Source organism: Schistocerca gregaria, chromosome 4 (genome assembly GCF_023897955.1).
Source record: "Schistocerca gregaria isolate iqSchGreg1 chromosome 4, iqSchGreg1.2, whole genome shotgun sequence".
Lineage (NCBI taxonomy): Eukaryota > Metazoa > Arthropoda > Insecta > Orthoptera > Acrididae > Schistocerca > Schistocerca gregaria.
In genome coordinates, this window is record NC_064923.1 from 441,156,950 (window position 1) to 441,174,531 (window position 17,582).

The window sequence follows — 17,582 nt, forward strand, 5'->3', positions numbered from 1 at the left end:
GTAATAAACCACGGAATAATGTAGATAGAGAGGTGAAAATTGACACACTTGCTTGGAATGACACGGGGTTTTATAAGAACAAAAAAAAAGTATTGCTAGACGCGTGAAAGATCTCTTTTGCGCGTCGTTTGGTGATGATCGTGTGCTCAGCCGCCACTTTCGTCATGCTTGGCCTCCCAAGTCCCCAGACCTCAGTCCGTGCGATTATTGGCTTTGGGATGACCTGAAGTCGCAAGTGTATCATGATCGACCGACATCTCTAGGGATGCTGAAAGACAATATCCGATGTCAATGCCTCACCATAACTCCGGACATGCTATTCCTCGACTACAGCTGTTGTTGAGGAATGATGGTGGACATATTGATCATTTCCTGTAAAGAACATCATCTTTACCTTGTCTTACTTTGTTATGCTAATTATTGCTATTCTGATCAGATGAAGGGCCATCTGTCGGACATTTTTTTAACATTTGTATTTTTCGGTTCTAATAAAACCCCATGTCATTCCAAGCATGTGTGTCAATGTGTACTTCTCTATCTACATTTTTCCGTGATTTATTCAGTTTTCAAATTTATGCTGACTTTTTGATCACCCAGTATGTCGGATTCCTTCAACCACATAGTACCTACTTCAAGAACGGCAGCTAACTGAGTACCTAAAACGTATGTCATTTTGGCGCGATCACCTGTTCAAAGGTAACGCTACACCAAAATATACATATTTAAAGTATTTGCACCAAATTTGTGTTTATGCGATAACTTGTTCAACTACTTTTATTTCATGAAATGAATTACTTCATCTGTTTTCAATTAAACTCACCCTCAATGATGCCTGAATGTATGTCTTTCGGTATTCATGCATAATAACATACCGAATGTTCTTAAAACAATGAGAACGGATGAATGTATAGTAATAACGAATGAAAGCAGTGATAAACAAAGAAATGAACCTGCAAACCAGCTGGCAAAAGAGATGCTCAGGTCATACGAGGAAATTACCTGTATGTAAACGTCCAAAACCTTTCTCAAACGAACTGTCACGAAAACAGTAAGAATGGGAGAAATGACGCGCAATAGATTATAGAAGGAACAATCAAAAGAGTATTTTCCAACGGTGAACCAATGACGGGCGATCACTTTACCGATTTCTAATTTCTCAGGGACACGGAAAACTGAACGCTTACAACCATCAATGTAAAATAACCAACGATGTCATGTGTTCATCAATTGGAGGTAAAGAACTATGGACCACATGTTACTGTAATGTAGCGCCTTGGATAGGCATAGAAACATAATACTGAAAAGAGGAATATTGAAAAGCGGAAAATAGTCAAGTAGCTAGAATAAACTGGTAAGAATGTTTTTAAAATTCTGTAAATTCTATTAGTCAACATAGTTTCCAGATGTCTGGATGTCAGTCACCAATTACAAAACAGACTCAGTACTAATATTAATGCTGTAACCATTATAAGGGAAATTATGTAAAATTTAATATTTTTCTTCTGCAATAAAAGTCGTAACTAAGCAAAACAACACGTATGCTATAACTCTATTTGCTAGAGGGCGTTAATAATAATAGTAATAATCACAATGACAATATGTGAGGAAATGAAAACGAGGATTATAAGAAACGTCAGTCCTGAAATGTTTCTTTTTTTGAATGATTAATAGAATATGCCCCAAACGTTTAATTGAGACTAAAATATATTAAGAATTAATTTCCTCTGTGTAAATAAATCTGTAAAGAAAGGAGGAAAGGTCACGATTTAAGGTGAGGAATGTGGTTTTTTTTTTTTCGCTGTTTCAATAAAGAATGTTCCAGAGAAATGTTTATGTATCGAAACTGTAAAGCAAGTTGAAGGCAGTCCCTTTAATTTGTTTTAGGATTATATTAAAGCAGGAACTGTGAGTTCTCTGTCTGTCTGTCTGTCTGTCTCTCTCTCTCTCTCTCTCTCTCTCTCTCTCTCGTTTGTTGTCGACGGCTGTTTCACAAAATGTAAGAATTGCTCTCGATTAAATTGTTACGCTAATTTAATTGCAATGGCCATGTTTGAATTAAGAATCTACTTTCCTTTTCCATTAATTCCACATATCCAATTATCATCTGCATTTTAGAACTTTTTCAGGCTGCAGCGAGGGAGAGTTGCCGACCAACTGTTTCGTGGCCACAGCCGAACGCTACTAGTGTTCAATCGGCTATCATATTATTTCACAGTCCCTGAGATCTGTTTCACCGGTCTTTTCCATCAGTATCGGGGCAATGTAATTACGCAAACAGCGTGATGTTGAGATCGGTCACTGGCCTCTAAACAATGCCGTCGTTGAACGTTCTCGTCGCTCTGATGGGAATCTGATGCTGGTTGGCGGAATATGTAATTTCATTAGACATAAATAAAACTTTTCTATGCACCAATTTACCATTTCAGAAGCTTTGACCCCAGCAAAAGCAATAAATATTATATTACACTTCTTTGAACACCAGTAGGCCTAATATTATAGTCTTATCACCATTAACAATTTCCTCGTAATGTTCTGGTCGAATGAGAGCAGTGATATGTAACAGAAAAGCATGACAACAGTTAATAAGGGATCAATGTGGAGAAGAAGTTGACTGGGCAGAGGAAGAACAAGATGTAATAGGGTAAGATTAGCAGATGAGATGGAAAGAATAAAACATCAGTCGAAAAGGATGGGAAAAATACAGTTTTCAGTGTGACTGAGATACGGGTTCCATATTGGACAGAAGAACGTAGCTGGGATATGTCGAGAGAGTGCCTATGCCGATGTAACAGATGACGCTTTAATCTCCTCCTAAATGCAGAGTGGTTTTCGATAGGACGCAGATTACAGGGTAGTTTGTACCACAGCCGTATGGCTGAAAAAGGGGAGGAGCTGAAGAAAGGAGTAAGGAAAGAAGGAAGATTAGAGTTTAATGTCCTGTCGACAACGAGGTCATTAGAGACGGAACACAAGCTCCGATTAGGGAAGGATATCGGGGTCGACCGCGCCCTTTCAAATGAACAACCCTCGTATTTTCCTTAAGCGGATCAAGTGTGTTAAGCATGGCACAACCTCATTCAGTGAAATTAAATAAGATTTAGGCCTATGCAAAGGTGCAGTACCGCAATTGTTGAATGATGGCGGATATTTGATAAGGGAGGAAAGCTGGAGAGGACACCAGTGACTAATACACCAATTAGGTAGACAGAGCGTGTGAAAATGACGCCGTCTATCCCCTCGCATACAAAAAAGGGCTGATATGATCAAGTATCCGAGCTTTACACTCGTATCTTAGGCACTAGTTAACGACTAGTTTCCACCATATGTATAGTGTGAAACCACATCACAGTACCAAGGGTATGGTGTATTTTCGTTTCAATTTTCTAAACTTTTAGACAGCATGTAGGCAGAGAGATATCCTGTAACCTGCAGCATTTTGTTCTTCTCAATTTCGATTCTTATCGAAGATTATGCAAATTTTTTTGCAAATGGCAACCGGACACGATTAGGAAGTATCGGAGGAACTGTTTCACGAAAATGGCCTGTCGACTTTCCCTCTGATATGAGAATGACGTGAGTCGCCGCGCGGGCTGACCACGAGGTTGAAGGCACTCCCGCTCTAAGTTCGAGTCCTCCCTTGGGCATGGATGTGTGTGTTGTTCGTAGCATAAGTTAGTTTAAGTAATGTGTAAGTCTAGGGACATTTTGACGAGTGTCTTGTTAGGGTTTAGTTTGAGATCCAGGTTATTTGCTTCTCGTGAAACTGAACAAAAATCGCCGATCAATCTGATTCGGCGGCGTCATCAATGTTCTTAAGGCTAGCACTGAGGTACAACTGGATAAATAATAGTTACAAGAATGAAGCGTGGATGAAATATCGTTGACATTCAGTGAGAAACGAGAGGAACCAAGGATAGGGCACATGTTTCCTGGATTGGCTCTCTTTTATTCTCGCTTGTGTGGTTAAACATATGTACTTTCAGAAAAGCGTCATCAGCGGCGAATTTTGAGAAAAATCTGTATTTCTCTTGTTGGTACGTTAAAATTTGCATCTGTTGTTCCAAAATCCACAGCATTTCACATTTGAACAGCTGTCGATAATCCTTGAGGATCATATTCTTTCTTTGAAAGTCCATAATTAATGCAATAATACAGTACATAATCAAGCTTCCCATAGTGACCATATAGCGAAATATTCTCATATTTCGTCCTATTATTTTCTTAAATATTATCACGATATCTCGAACCGTTTCTGAGATATGAATACTTCATTCTTCCTTTATCGGAATCGCAAATGAATGAGCCACATGAGACCAATTTTCTCAAGGTTGGTGACAGCTGGAGACCTCCAGTCAAGTTTAAATAAATATTCAGTATGTTATCTCAATTTTATGCACAGCAAAGTGTTATGTAGTATTCTTCAAACACAAAATCATAGCTAACCCTAATTTTCATTGCAAACTTTCTGGAATTTCGCACAGTGTCTTACTGAAACTCAAATATCACAATAACTATGACCATTAACGGAATGATGGGCACTTTTATTGAGCTGACATACAAAGCAATAAATATTGAAAAATGAATATTTTTACCAAATAGTTTCTGTAAAATCTTCTGAGAAAGACTGAAGAGCGTGCGCCCCATAGCAGCCAGCCGACAGCGGGCAAAGAAAGTTGGCCTCACCTCCCGCACAAAAGAATGAACTCCGACGAGCGCTTCGGACGAAAACTGATCACTACATACTGGCCCACGTATCCCACGCAGACTCAGCCTGCTGCCGCAGAAGAGATTCTCGTGACTAGTTCCCCTATTGTGTTTATAGAAATGTGTTTTAAGAAAACCGCTTTTGTCGATAAGGTGCTTTCTTGTAACTGATAATTTATTGCATCTTATGAACTGATTGCCGCTGTGGAAAAGTATTTTCATTCGACAGTTGAGCTTACGAAAATGTATTAAGTCTTGCTTTTCCCATGCCGAAGCCGTACAGCTTTTTCCATAATGCTGCAGGATTAGTCGTATGCATACAACGCAGCACCATGCCTGATTTTAGCGTTGTGCATATTTTGCTCCACTTTCTTCCCCCTCTTCCTGTTATTTTTATGTAGTTGAAGTGTAGGATTTTCCTTTAATCTTCAATTTGCATTCCTTAATCATTATCTGACGTATTTCTGTTGTCAGCCATGGAGCAGGAGTTATCATTACTTTGACAGATGTTTTAGGGGCTTGTTTATCATACAGTGTAATTATTTCATATCTTAATTATTGGACCTCACCTTTCAATGTTGCATCATTGCTTATATCCTGCCATGTAATATCTGTACAGTCCTTATCTAGGGCTTCATGGTTAACTTGTTTTAAGTTTCTATAGGTTATTACGTGAGCTTTTTCTCTGGTGATCAGCGTGAAGTACATTAAGAATATCACATCTCAATCATGCTAAATGTGGGAAAAAGTGGAAGTGACACAGTAAATATGAAGCAGAAAAAACTAAAAGTCGACAGTGGTTTAAGCGTCACTCTCTGTAGCTGAGCGGTCAGCATGGCTGACTGCCATCTACATCTACATAGATACGCCGCAAGTCACCGCACGGTGCGTGGCGAAGGGTACTCTCCACCGCTACTAGTCATTTCCTTTCATATTCCATTCGCAAGTAGAGAGAGGGAGTGTCTATATGACCCCTATGCCTTCGTATGAGCCCTGATTTCTGCAATCTTAACTTCTTGGTCCTTAAGCGCAACGTATTTTGGCGGCAGTATAGTCGTTGGGCAGTCAGCCACAAATGTCGGTTCTCTAAATTTTATCAATAATATTTCTGATTAATATTTCTCAAAGAAACATCGCCTTCCCTCCCGGGATAACAATTTCAGTTCCCAAAGCATCTCCGTAAAAACACTTATGTGTTGTTCGAAACTATTAGTAACAAATTTAGCGGCCCATCTCTGAACTGGTTCGATGTCTTCCTTCAATCCGACCTGTTGCGGATCTCATATATTCGAGATGTACTCAAGAATAGGTTGCACCACCGTCTTATATGCGGTCTGCTTTACAGGTGACCCAAACTTTCCTAAAATTCTCCCATAAAGTGAAGTCCACTTTTCACCTTCTCTGTCATAGTCCTCACATGTTCGGTCCATTTCGCATGACTCTGCAACGTTACGCCTAGATATTTAAACTATTTGTCTGCGTTGAGCAGGGCACAAGTAGTACTATATCTGAACCCCGTAATGGGTATCTTCTTCCTACTCATTTTTCCTCATTTAGAGCTAGTTACGATTCATCAGACCAACTAGAAATTTTGTCTAAATCGTCTTGTATCTCTCTATGGTCGCTCAACTTCGACAGCTTACCGAATACCACAGCATCATCAGCAAACAACCGCAGATTGTTGCCCATCGTGTCCCGCCAGGGCATGTGGTCGTAGTTTCCATTTACGTTACTGGTTTGGGCGTGTTAAAAGAATGGGCAATGACAGGTGACCCAAAATGGTAATACCGGCCCCTAGGAAAACTAAAAGTGGATAGTATTTTTGTCATGGGAGTCATATGTTGATCGAGCACTGGATGAGAAGAGATTAACAGCTTTCGTTCGGAGTAATCGTGACTTCTTGAAAGAAAAAACGAGTAACCTCTAAAGGGAAAGCCAAACAAGGAGACGAAAAATACCACATCATGGGCAGAAATACATGGAGCAGTAGTCTGAATGGCACAGATTACTTTATTTTCCTTCTTTGCTGTAATATCTATAAGGGTGAAGCTTTGTCACTTGTGATGGTGAGGATCCGGAGGTACAATACTCATATCGTTATACTTAAAGACTATGTAGGTTTGTATTTATCTCTCCGTTAAAAATTGCCTGCTCGAACACCGAGACGAGAAGGGCAAGACTGATTCTAAGGATAATAAATCAGCGATTTTGTTTAGTTTATAGATCACCCGGATTAAAAATTTCTGATTACATGCAGGCATTACACATTCTTTGAAGAACCACAAAAATCGGTACACCTGCCTAACATCGTTTAGGGCCCCCGCGAGCACGCAGAAGTGCCGAAACACGACGTGGCATGGACTCGACTATTGTCTGAACTAGTGCTGGAGGGAACTGACACCGTGAATCCTGCAAAGCTGTCCATAAACCAGTAAAAGTATGAGGGGGTTGGGATCTCTTCTGAATAGCATGTTGCAACGCATCTCAGATATGCTTACTAATGTTCATGTCTGGGGAATTTGGTGGCCAGCAGAAGTGTTTCAACTCATATTAGTGTCCCTGGAGCCATTCTGTAGCAATTCTAGATGTGTGGCTTGTCGCACTGTCCTGTTCGAATTGCCCAAGTCCACAGTAATGCACTATAGATACGAATGGATCCGGGTGATCAGACAGGATGCTTACGTACGTGTAACGTGTCGGAGTCGTGTATAGACGTATCAGTGGTCCCATATCTCTCCAACTGTACACGCCCCACAGCATTACAGAGCTTCCAGCAGGTTGAACAGTCCCCTGCTGATATGCAGGGTCCCATGGATTCATGATGTTGTCTCCATACTCGTACATATCCATCCGCTCGATACAATTTGAAACGAGACTCGCTCGACCAGGGAATATGTTGCCAGTCATCAAAATCCAATATATGTGTTGACGGGCCCAGGCGAGGGGTAAGGCTTTGTGTCGTGCAGTCATCAAGGGTATACAAGTGGGCCCTCGACTCCTAAAGTCCGTATCGATGATGTTTTGTTGAATGGTTAGCACGCTGACGCTTGTTGATGGCGCAGCATTGAAATCTGCAGAAATTTGTGACAGGGTTGCATTCCTGTCACGTTGAAGGAATCTCTTCAGTCGTCGTTGGCCCCGTTCTTGCAGGATGATGAAGATTTGATGTTTTACTGGATTCCTGATATTCACGATACACTCGTGAAGTGGTCGTACGGGAAAATCCTCACTTCATCACTGCATCGGAGTTGCTGTGTCCCATCGCTCGTGCGCCAACTATAACACCACGTTCAAACTCACTTAAATATTGATGATCTGCCATTGTAGCAGCATTAACCGTTGCACCAGACACTTGTTGACTTATATAGGTCTAGCCGACCGCAGTGCCATATTCTGCCTGTTTACATATCTCTGTATTTGAATACGCATGTCTATACCAGCTTCTTTGGCGATTCAGTGCATATAAACGATTGTCGCTTTCCTCTGCATTTGTTCGTCTTCAGTAGCGTTTTCCTGCCTTCAGATTATTTCGGTACCCGATCAAAGGTCCATTTCTCTGTCACCACTTTCAGAAAGCCATAGAATGGTTGTCTGCTGCTGCTTGGCGCTACCTTACTCGCTATGAGAGATAATATACATTGCCTCACAAAAAAGCGAAGCACCAAGAACACATGGTCGAATGTCATGCAACTTCATACACATGTACCCCATCAGTGAGTCTGTTAATGATTGGAGTTGCAATTCTGTCTCACAAGTATAGCGGCTTTGATAAATGTAAGATACTAAGATTTTTCTGCCTGCTAAGAATTGATGGTTGGGTACTCGATGTATTCACTGATAGCTACATATATTGTAGTTTGTTTGCTAGCTGGGACCTCAAACGGTCCTAGGGGAGAGAAGGGGTTCTTTCTTAGGCACCTGAAACTACACTGAGGCGAGTCACCAAAGAAGGGGCCATTATACGACTGCACTGGTTGGATGTTCATCCAGCAGATGTTTTGAGCAGCTACAGTGATGCAGAATTAAGGTCCTTCCCGAATACAGCTGACAAATGGACGGCTTAGCGAAACACAACGCTTGTAGATACTAGAAAAGCTTAACGCAACTAACAAAAATGATGGAATGCTTTCAAAGAGGACTTTCTAGGTTAATGTGTTTGTCTTAGTGCCAGAAGAGACGATTCTACGCAACAGCTACGGAAGATGCTGTTCAATAGTTTGACAGTTCAGATGAACTTGAGAAGAACACACTGATGTACGGATACAGCCATTGTAATCTTTGCAGAACTACTCTGACGGGAAAAAAGTCGCAACATTAACTTCATATCCAGTTTTTCTGTTGGTTAAGCATGAGCCCTCAGATCCATTCCCGACCCATCACGCCCCCTGTGTTCCTATGTCTTGTATGGTTTTATTTGATTACGTCCTGGCCGGCTGATCCTAAGGGTGGTCCGTAATTTTGATGAAAAAAATTTTGCCTGTCCCGCTCTCTTCCCACCTGTTAAAGCGTCTGTATAGAATTCAGACATTTATGTCGCTATTTAAGCTGTAGATGTACTCAAACGTTTATCCCCTTCGTTCTGTCAGCTGATCGCCCCTAACTTCCAATCCGCTCTTTATGGAAAAAAAAGCAGTATCCTCTTGCTTTCTCTGTGCTGTGTTCTATACTCACATTCATCAAAAATATTTCTACTGTTCAGAAAGGTTCTCCCACCTCACCACAACCACCACACCTCCCAGCCCGTACCTTCTCTTGGGTATGTGGAATCAATACCGTAACCAAGTTTCAATCTCTACGCTCACATTATTCGTCGAAATATTTCTACTGTTTAGAAACTCCCTCTATCCCCTCCACATCTTCCACGAGGTATATCCACAAATAGTGTAAATAAGTTTTAATATCTGTGTAGAAGAAGAATACATATTATTGTTATAATATATTTTGGTATTTGGTACTTTATGAGGGTGGCTATCTTATTAACACTGTACATGAAATTTTACTATGCATCATGTAGTGAGCTGGTGTCTACTTGCTAGAATACGTTATTTTGGTTTCTATCTGCCAACATAACAACATCCTAGCCCAGTAATATGTCCTACCTTACTTATTTTTAGCAATTACGATTTTTTGGAGTATACAAAATTTTGCCATTGTAGATTTGCCTGGGGTACTGACACCATTAAATGATGCGTAAGCTGATTTATTTTCAGCAGTTATCAATAAACGATGATTAGGCTGACTTATTTTCGGCAGTTACGATGTTTTTTAGGGCACAAATATCACCAGAGTGACATTTCTTGATGTATTACTTTTATACAAATGAAATTTCACAATCTTGCTCACTAATGTAGAGTGTTTACTGGGAACCAAAGATTATAATGCACCTATTTGTAAATTGATTCTGCAATTGCTAGTATGTACTATAGTTTTATCTCTGGCATGACATTGTCTCTGACTGCATCATTGACTGTTTGGTGTAATTACATCTGTCAGTGTGTTACTAGCTGTCGATGTGGACTTGCTTCTTGACGAAAATTACCATGCACAGTTATTATTGTGGCCAACGGCCTTGCCGCAACGGTAACACCGGTTCCCGTCAGATCACCGAAGTTAAGCGCTGTCAAGCTGGGCTAGCACTTGGATGGGTGACCATCCGGTCTGCCGAGCGCTGTAGGCACGCGGGGTGCACTCAGCCCTTGTAAGGCAAACTGAGGAGCTACTTGATTGAGAAGTAGCGGCTCCGGTCTCCTAAACTGACATACGGCCGGGAGAGCAGTGTGCTCACCACATGCCCCTCCATATCCGCATCCAGTGACGCCTATGGGCTGAGGATGACACGGCGGACAGTCGCTATCTTTGGGCCTTCATGGCCTGTTCGGGAGGAGTTTGTTTAGTTATTACTGTGAGACATTTTTACATACTATGGTGAGCTTAAAAGAGCAAATTACTTTCGTTCAAATTATGAACTTCCCTGCCTATTAGGCCAGTACATTAAATACTATGTAACCTCATCTTTTCTTGTAAAACGTGTTATCTGTAATAGTGATTTATACGTTTTAGGCTAAGCTTGATAACGATCAGTAACCGAAACTAGTAGCGAATTGTGCAAAATAAGTGTCAGCTGAAGGTTTCAACATGAATTTTAACATGAACCAAAGTTGTTAAACGTGTTTCTACATCTCAAAGATATCGTCTATTCAGATTTCGCGCCAATCGCATAAGTGTTGCGATAGGAGCGCCACTATGAGAATGAAATTCACGTTTGCTTTAAATACACGCTGTGGCGATCGTGAGCGTTAGTTACCTTCCAGATTGGACGTGGTGAGTTGGTGTTAGTAGAGAATGCCTTTAAGGCAACAAAGACGCGATTACCACTGAGTTTGAAAAAGTCGTGTTATAGGGCTACAACAGGTTGATGTTCCTTCTGCGATATTCCCGAAAGACTTGGCAGAAATGTAGCCACCGTACATGAATGCTAGCAATGGTGGTCACGAGAGCACGAGAATGTAAGGTCGCAGCAAGACCGGGCTTCGGACAGCCAAGTGGTGCTACCGTGAAGGAACACCATCGTTCTTGGCATATGCCTGTCACGCATCATACTGCATCTACAGCAGTAATATGAGCAGCAGTTGGCATCCCAGTGAAACGACCAACTGTTACAAATACGTTACTTCAAGAACAGCTCCCAGTCAGCCACCCTGTGTCGTGCTTTCCACTGATCCCAAACCACCGTAATTTACTATTTCAGAAGTGTCAAGTGCGAGCTCATTGGAGAGCATAGTGCAGGTGTTTTGTGTTTTTTGATCACGTTTATTCTGCTTTGGTGTCACTGATGGCCGTGTGTTGGTTAGAAGGGCGTGCAAGCAACCTGTCTGCTCGCTATTTACACCGGACCTACACATTGAGGTACGGTCTGGGGTAGGATTTCGGCTGAAAGCAGAGCTCTCGTGCTTATCCAACGCACACTGACTAAACGTTTATGCTCCAGTCTGGTAAGCAGGGATGTTTCACTGCCATTCATGAAGAGCATTCCAGGAAGTGTTTTCCAACAGGACAACGCTTGCCCACATACCGCTGTTGTAGCCCAAAATGGACTGAAGAGTGTCGACATGTAGCCTTGGCTTCATCGACCACGTGATCCGTCTCCAGTCGAGCGCATGTGAGACATCATCGGACAACAACTCCAGCGTGATCTACAACCAGCGTTAGACGTCCCTGTATTGAAGGGCAGGCATGGATTTCCATCAAGAAAATGGTTAAAATGTCTCTGAGCTCAATGGGACTTAACATCTGTGGTCATTAGTCCCCTAGAACTACTTAAACCTAACTAACCTAAGGACATCACACACATCCATGCCCGAGGCAGGATTCGAACCTACGACCGTAGCGGTCACGCGGTTCCAGACGGAAGCGCCTAGAACCGCACGGCCACACAGGCCGGCGATCTCCATCACACAAACTGACATCCTCCAACTGTACAACACAATGAATGCACGTTTTCATGCATACATTCAACATCCTGGACGCTACACCGATTATTAATATACGAGCACTTCATATTTGCAATGGTTTATCTCGCGCTTATCTTGCGGCATTAATAACTTAAGTGTATTACATGGAAAAATGTATTACCGAAATTTCATTACTCTACACTGATTATTTTTCGGTGTTGCAATTTTTTTTCCTCCGGTTTATATGGAAGAAAACTTGTTAGTGTAAAACACATTGAGGTACGTGTGAGACACTCAGCTGGTAGGCCCGATGTAGAAATCTTGAGCTACAGCCTGGTGATGGTGAAATATTTTTGTTCGTAGCGCAGTGGCGGTCGGTGGATCATAGCCGGTAGATGCCTGCCCATTCCCCAAATTTTCCACACCCTAATGGTCTCCGTTTAGCAGGACGGGGTAATGCAAGCCAATTCCCCCTTGCAGTAGGCTGCTGATCATCAAATGGTAATAACATGCCATGAAGCACTCCCATCATATTCCAACTGTCAATGTTCAGTTTGTTTCTGAATAACAATAAACAAAGCCTGCGAAAAACTACTTCCAGCATTTCACCAATATGGATGGCAAATTATTTTCTTCACAGTGACGGAAACATATAGATACGTAATTTTATCTTGTAAAGAATGACTAAAATTAACTACTTGTAGTCCAAAAACATTTTATGGAGATAAATATGCTTTTTGCATTTCCACATATAGTACTGCTAATCCGTTTACTTACTGAAAAAATGCACAAAACTCCTCATATTGCAGTTAATAAATTCATTACACATAAATCAACGTTTACAATCGTGATATCTTAACAGCATTTCATTGTTATACTGCACCAACTGGGGCATAACTACCTTCTATCATTACAATGCTGGTCTGTCGCATGTGAAAATGTCACTTAGGTGTCACTTTGTCTCTAATTAAGCCATTTCATCCAAGTTTCATGCGGCCACACCCATCTGTTAAGTGAAATACCTATCTTTTTTACATAATATTTGTCCCGTTGATGATTACCAACGTTCAACATTTCTAATTCAAATTAATCACCTCAGCTAGACGGAAAACTACAGAACTGCAAAGCTTCTCTAAATTGATTCAGGGAAAGTTTCACCACCTTAACCTCCACCTATAATGTCCACTTCAGTCTACATAGATCCATCATGTTGCTGTCAAAGCCTTGACCGCTGATACGCGTTCGTTCAATAGAGCATAATCACATGCCAATTGGCTCCAATTTGGGTGGTGGGTTCAATGATTCCATTTGGACAAAAAGAGGACTTCTGTGAGTAGCCTTATCACTTGACTTTAGGATAATATCTTTGGCTTACATCAAAAACATCTCCGCTGCTCCTGAAGATCCGTCAGTGACTCCAAGGGTCCTACTGGTGATGGGCTGGTTATGTGTCAGCACCAAGTATCAACCTCTGCCATCTGTTTTATTATCTTCGTCAACAAAGCAAACATAAACATGACACTTCACTCCAATCCACACGTATTCACCACACGTTCTCCTACACTAAACAGTAAGACATTAGGACATAACACTCAACTCTCCGGAAAAGGAGAGGTATCTAGTGGATGAGATTAAAAGGAATACTTTCTTACATGGTGATTGAACAGGGAGTGGCTATCAGAGCCCAAAATGAAGTGCCACATTTACATATACTTCCACCGTACAGCTCCTCGTAACTTATGGATTACACATAAACTTGGAAGATCTATGATGTTACCATTACACTGAGGTGACAAGCATCATGGAATAGCGATATGCACATACACAGATGGCGTTGGTATCGCCTAGACGAGATATAAAAGGGTATTGCGTTGGCGGAGCTGTTATTTGTACTCAGGTGATTCATATGAAAAGTCTTCCGACGTGATTACAGCCTCATGACCGCAATTAACAGACTTGAATACTAGTTGGAGTTAGATGCATAGGAGACTCAGCATCGGAAATCGTTAAGGAATTCAATATTCCGAGATGCACTGTGTCAGCAGTGTGCTGAGAATACCAAATTCCAGGCATGACCTCTCACCACGGACAACGAAGAGGCCGATCGACTTCACTTAACCACCGACAGCAGCGGCGTTTGCGTAGAGTTGTCAGTGCTAACAGACAACACAAGAAAATAACCGCAGCAGTGAATCCGGTACGTGCGACGTGGCTTTGGCAACTGCACGTTATCGCCTGCACCAGGCTTGTTACCATATCAGATGGACCTTACGTGACTAGAAAACCGTATCCTGAGCAGATGAGCCCCGATTTCAATTGGTAAGAATTGGTGGTATGGGTCGAATGTGGCGGAGACCCCACGAAGCCGTGGACCCAAGTTGTCAACAAGGCACTGTGCAAGCTGGTGGTGGCTTCATAATAGTGTGGGCTGTGTTTACATGGAATGGGTTGGATCCTATGGTCCAACTGACCTAATCATTGACTGTAAATGGTTACTTTCGGCTACGTGGAGACTATTTGCAGTGATCCATGACCGTCATGTTCTCAAGAAAGCACCGGGCCACAATTGTCAGCGATTGGTTTGAAGAACATTTTATGCAATTCGAACGATTTGGTCACCCAGATCGCCAGATCCCTCGGAACATGTATGATTGACAATCGAGAGGCCAGTTCGTATCCTGCAGCATTTTCGATATTATGGACGGCTATAGAGGCAGCATGACTGAATATTTCTGCAAACGTCTTCCAACGACTTGCTGAGTCCACGCCACGTCGAGTTGCTGCACTAATCAATGCAAAATGAGGTCCAGCGCGTTATTAGAAGGTAGTTGCCGTGGAATGACGGAATCCGTTAACATTAATCCTTCTAAATCTTCTTCTTCTTACCTTTCTTAGTCCCTGTCCCACAGCAGCGCAGGGTCGGCAGGGTTATTAACAGATTTGGCGTGGTTAGTTTAAGGGACAGTTGGATGCCGTTCCTGTCGCTAACCCGGTACCCTCCGCAACGGAGTGTGTGCGCCCCAAGTTTCTGCGTGGAATGTTGTTAATCTAAAAGTGGGCAACAGTTTTATAAATGTTTCTAATTTATCTAGCAGAGAAAGGGGCTTAGGTACCTGCCCGGTATTCACCTAGTGGGTCGTGAGAGACTGCTTAAAAACCACATCCAGAGCCTGCCGGAGTGGCTGTGCGGTTCTACGCGCTGCAGTCTGGAGCCGAGAGACCGCTACGGTCGCAGGTTCTAATCCTGCCTCTGGCGTGGATGTGTGTGATATCCTTAGGTTAGTTAGGTTTAATTAGTTCTAAGTTCTAGGCAACTGGTGACCTCAGAAGTTAAGTCGTTTAGTGCTCAGAGCCATCTGAAGCAGTTTTTAACCACATCCAGACCGATCAGCACACTGACCCTCGTGGTTGATCCGCCGGGCGGATCGATCCAGACCTAGCGCACCTTCCAGTCCTGGAAGGGCGCTTTAATACGTACTGGTATGTGGGAGGCCTATTAATACTTCTAAATATGCCGCTGAATCACTGTATATTCGCAATAACTGTAAGTATTGCGAAGCTGAGATAAGAGTTGTAAAATTAACATCCAAATACATATGCGCTACAATATATATAACACAATTAATAAAAAATCAAACAAAATAATTTAAATGAGAAATAAACGCAAAGGAATTAAGTTCTATCTTAAGCAAGTTCTGGCTAGTGTGTAGTGCTTAAAAGAGGAGAAATTATTTGAAAAATCACTGTCAAACACTAAGAATACTACAGGAATTTGAAGCAGGATACAAATGAGAAACTGATTAGCTGATTAGGAAAACACTTACTTCAGCTTTGTAGAAAAATATTTTTCCAGGTCTGCAGTAAATGAGAACTACGGAGAGCTAGTAACTTTTGACTCACTTGATGATGTTTAATCAATCGTAAAAACTAACACCCATTGTAACGAAAAGCGCATTTTAACAGTTGTATGTAGTGCACCAGCATCAGTAAAACTTTCATGCAGGATCTATAGATTTCATGATCACAAATATGAGTAGTTTAGTAACGAACCGTTATTAAAATAATGGAACTGAACCTTCCAGTTTTTCTTCACTTGTCTTCAGGCTGGTGTGACGTAGTGAGGGTGGCTTTCAGTGATAGCTCAGGAAACAATCAAAAGTAACAGCATTTAGCGCACAGCGAACTGCACATTCCGCTTCTCGGGAAGTCGTGCGGGAGAGGAAACTGGCGAAGTTGCTTCCCGGAAAGAGGGAGAAAATGTGCGATCGGACTTTAGCCCTGGCAGTGCTGAACTGTCGTCCGAAATATCACAGGACGGAGATGGGAGGGTTGCAAGTTGCGCCGTTACCACCCCGTGTCGTTTCATTCACGGCGCGAACGGCGCAAAGTTAAGAGCGAGTGCCCGCGGCGAGTAACGGCGTTTCTGAGTGACTTGCCGTGGGCGCCGGGAAGCCTAGCGGAAGCCCGCCAGGGGAATCTCCCCCCCCCCCCCCCCCCCCCCAGCCGGCAGAGTGGGTGGGGCCCGGCGAAGCGACGCGACGCGGCGGCCAGATTACGGGGTGCACAGTTCATCAGCTTAACAGCGGCCGCCCACCCCGTTCTAATCTGTCGCAAGTTGCTGCAGATAAGGCTGCCCTCCCTCTCCGGCGTCCTTGGCGGATACCGACCATTCCCTCAGTAGCCCCGCCCACGTCGCAGTCGAGTTCTGATATTTCGCTTATCGGGTTTTCCGATCACGTCACATCCTTTTCCTTCTTGTCTCGTGGGTGGAAACGATTCGCGTGAACCGCCTTGAGATATCCGAGTCCCACGTCCTGTTCCGGTCGGGCGAATAGTATGACCTACCTTTTTTCCAAATAAGCTGTTTAGTTTAATTTGTATAAGTTAATTATCGTCTTTCTCAACTGTAATGCAAGTCTTATTAAGACCAAAAGCGTTTCGCTTTATTGCAAAGCATTTTCGGGGTCACTGTAACAATATTATTTTCCGCTTACTGTTTCTTTGCTAGCACCACGAACATTTCGCATCATTTCATTACTACTCTAAACAGAGTTAAAATCCAACATATACCAGAGCAAGAACAAGAAGAATCAACAACAAAAACTCGTAAGTAACGGCAAGAATTAACACGGTTTTTCATAGTAAGTAAAGCTTGCGAACTGTTCATGATCCTAGCAAACAAAAAAAGAAAACCATGTTCTTACAATGACCACTGAAGAGGCGTTACAATAATGTGTTTCGTGTTAATAACAGTTTCAATGCAATTGCAACAGACGGTAATTAATTTGCACAACTTGTATATCCACAAATGCTGGAAAAAGAGGTCAAAAGACTAAGAACACAACATGTAAACTGTTTAGTTGTTGTCAGAGAGACGCTAACCTTCCGTCGCGTTGCTCTATAATAAAAGGTGTCAAGGGATGAAGG

General features: G+C 42.3%; 1 pseudogene; it reads left to right on the top strand.

Annotated features, from left to right (window-relative positions):
• The first annotated feature begins 10,263 nt into the window (after positions 1–10,263).
• On the top strand, positions 10,264–10,381 carry LOC126268473 (5S ribosomal RNA; annotated as a pseudogene).
• The last annotated feature ends 7,201 nt before the right edge of the window (positions 10,382–17,582 follow it).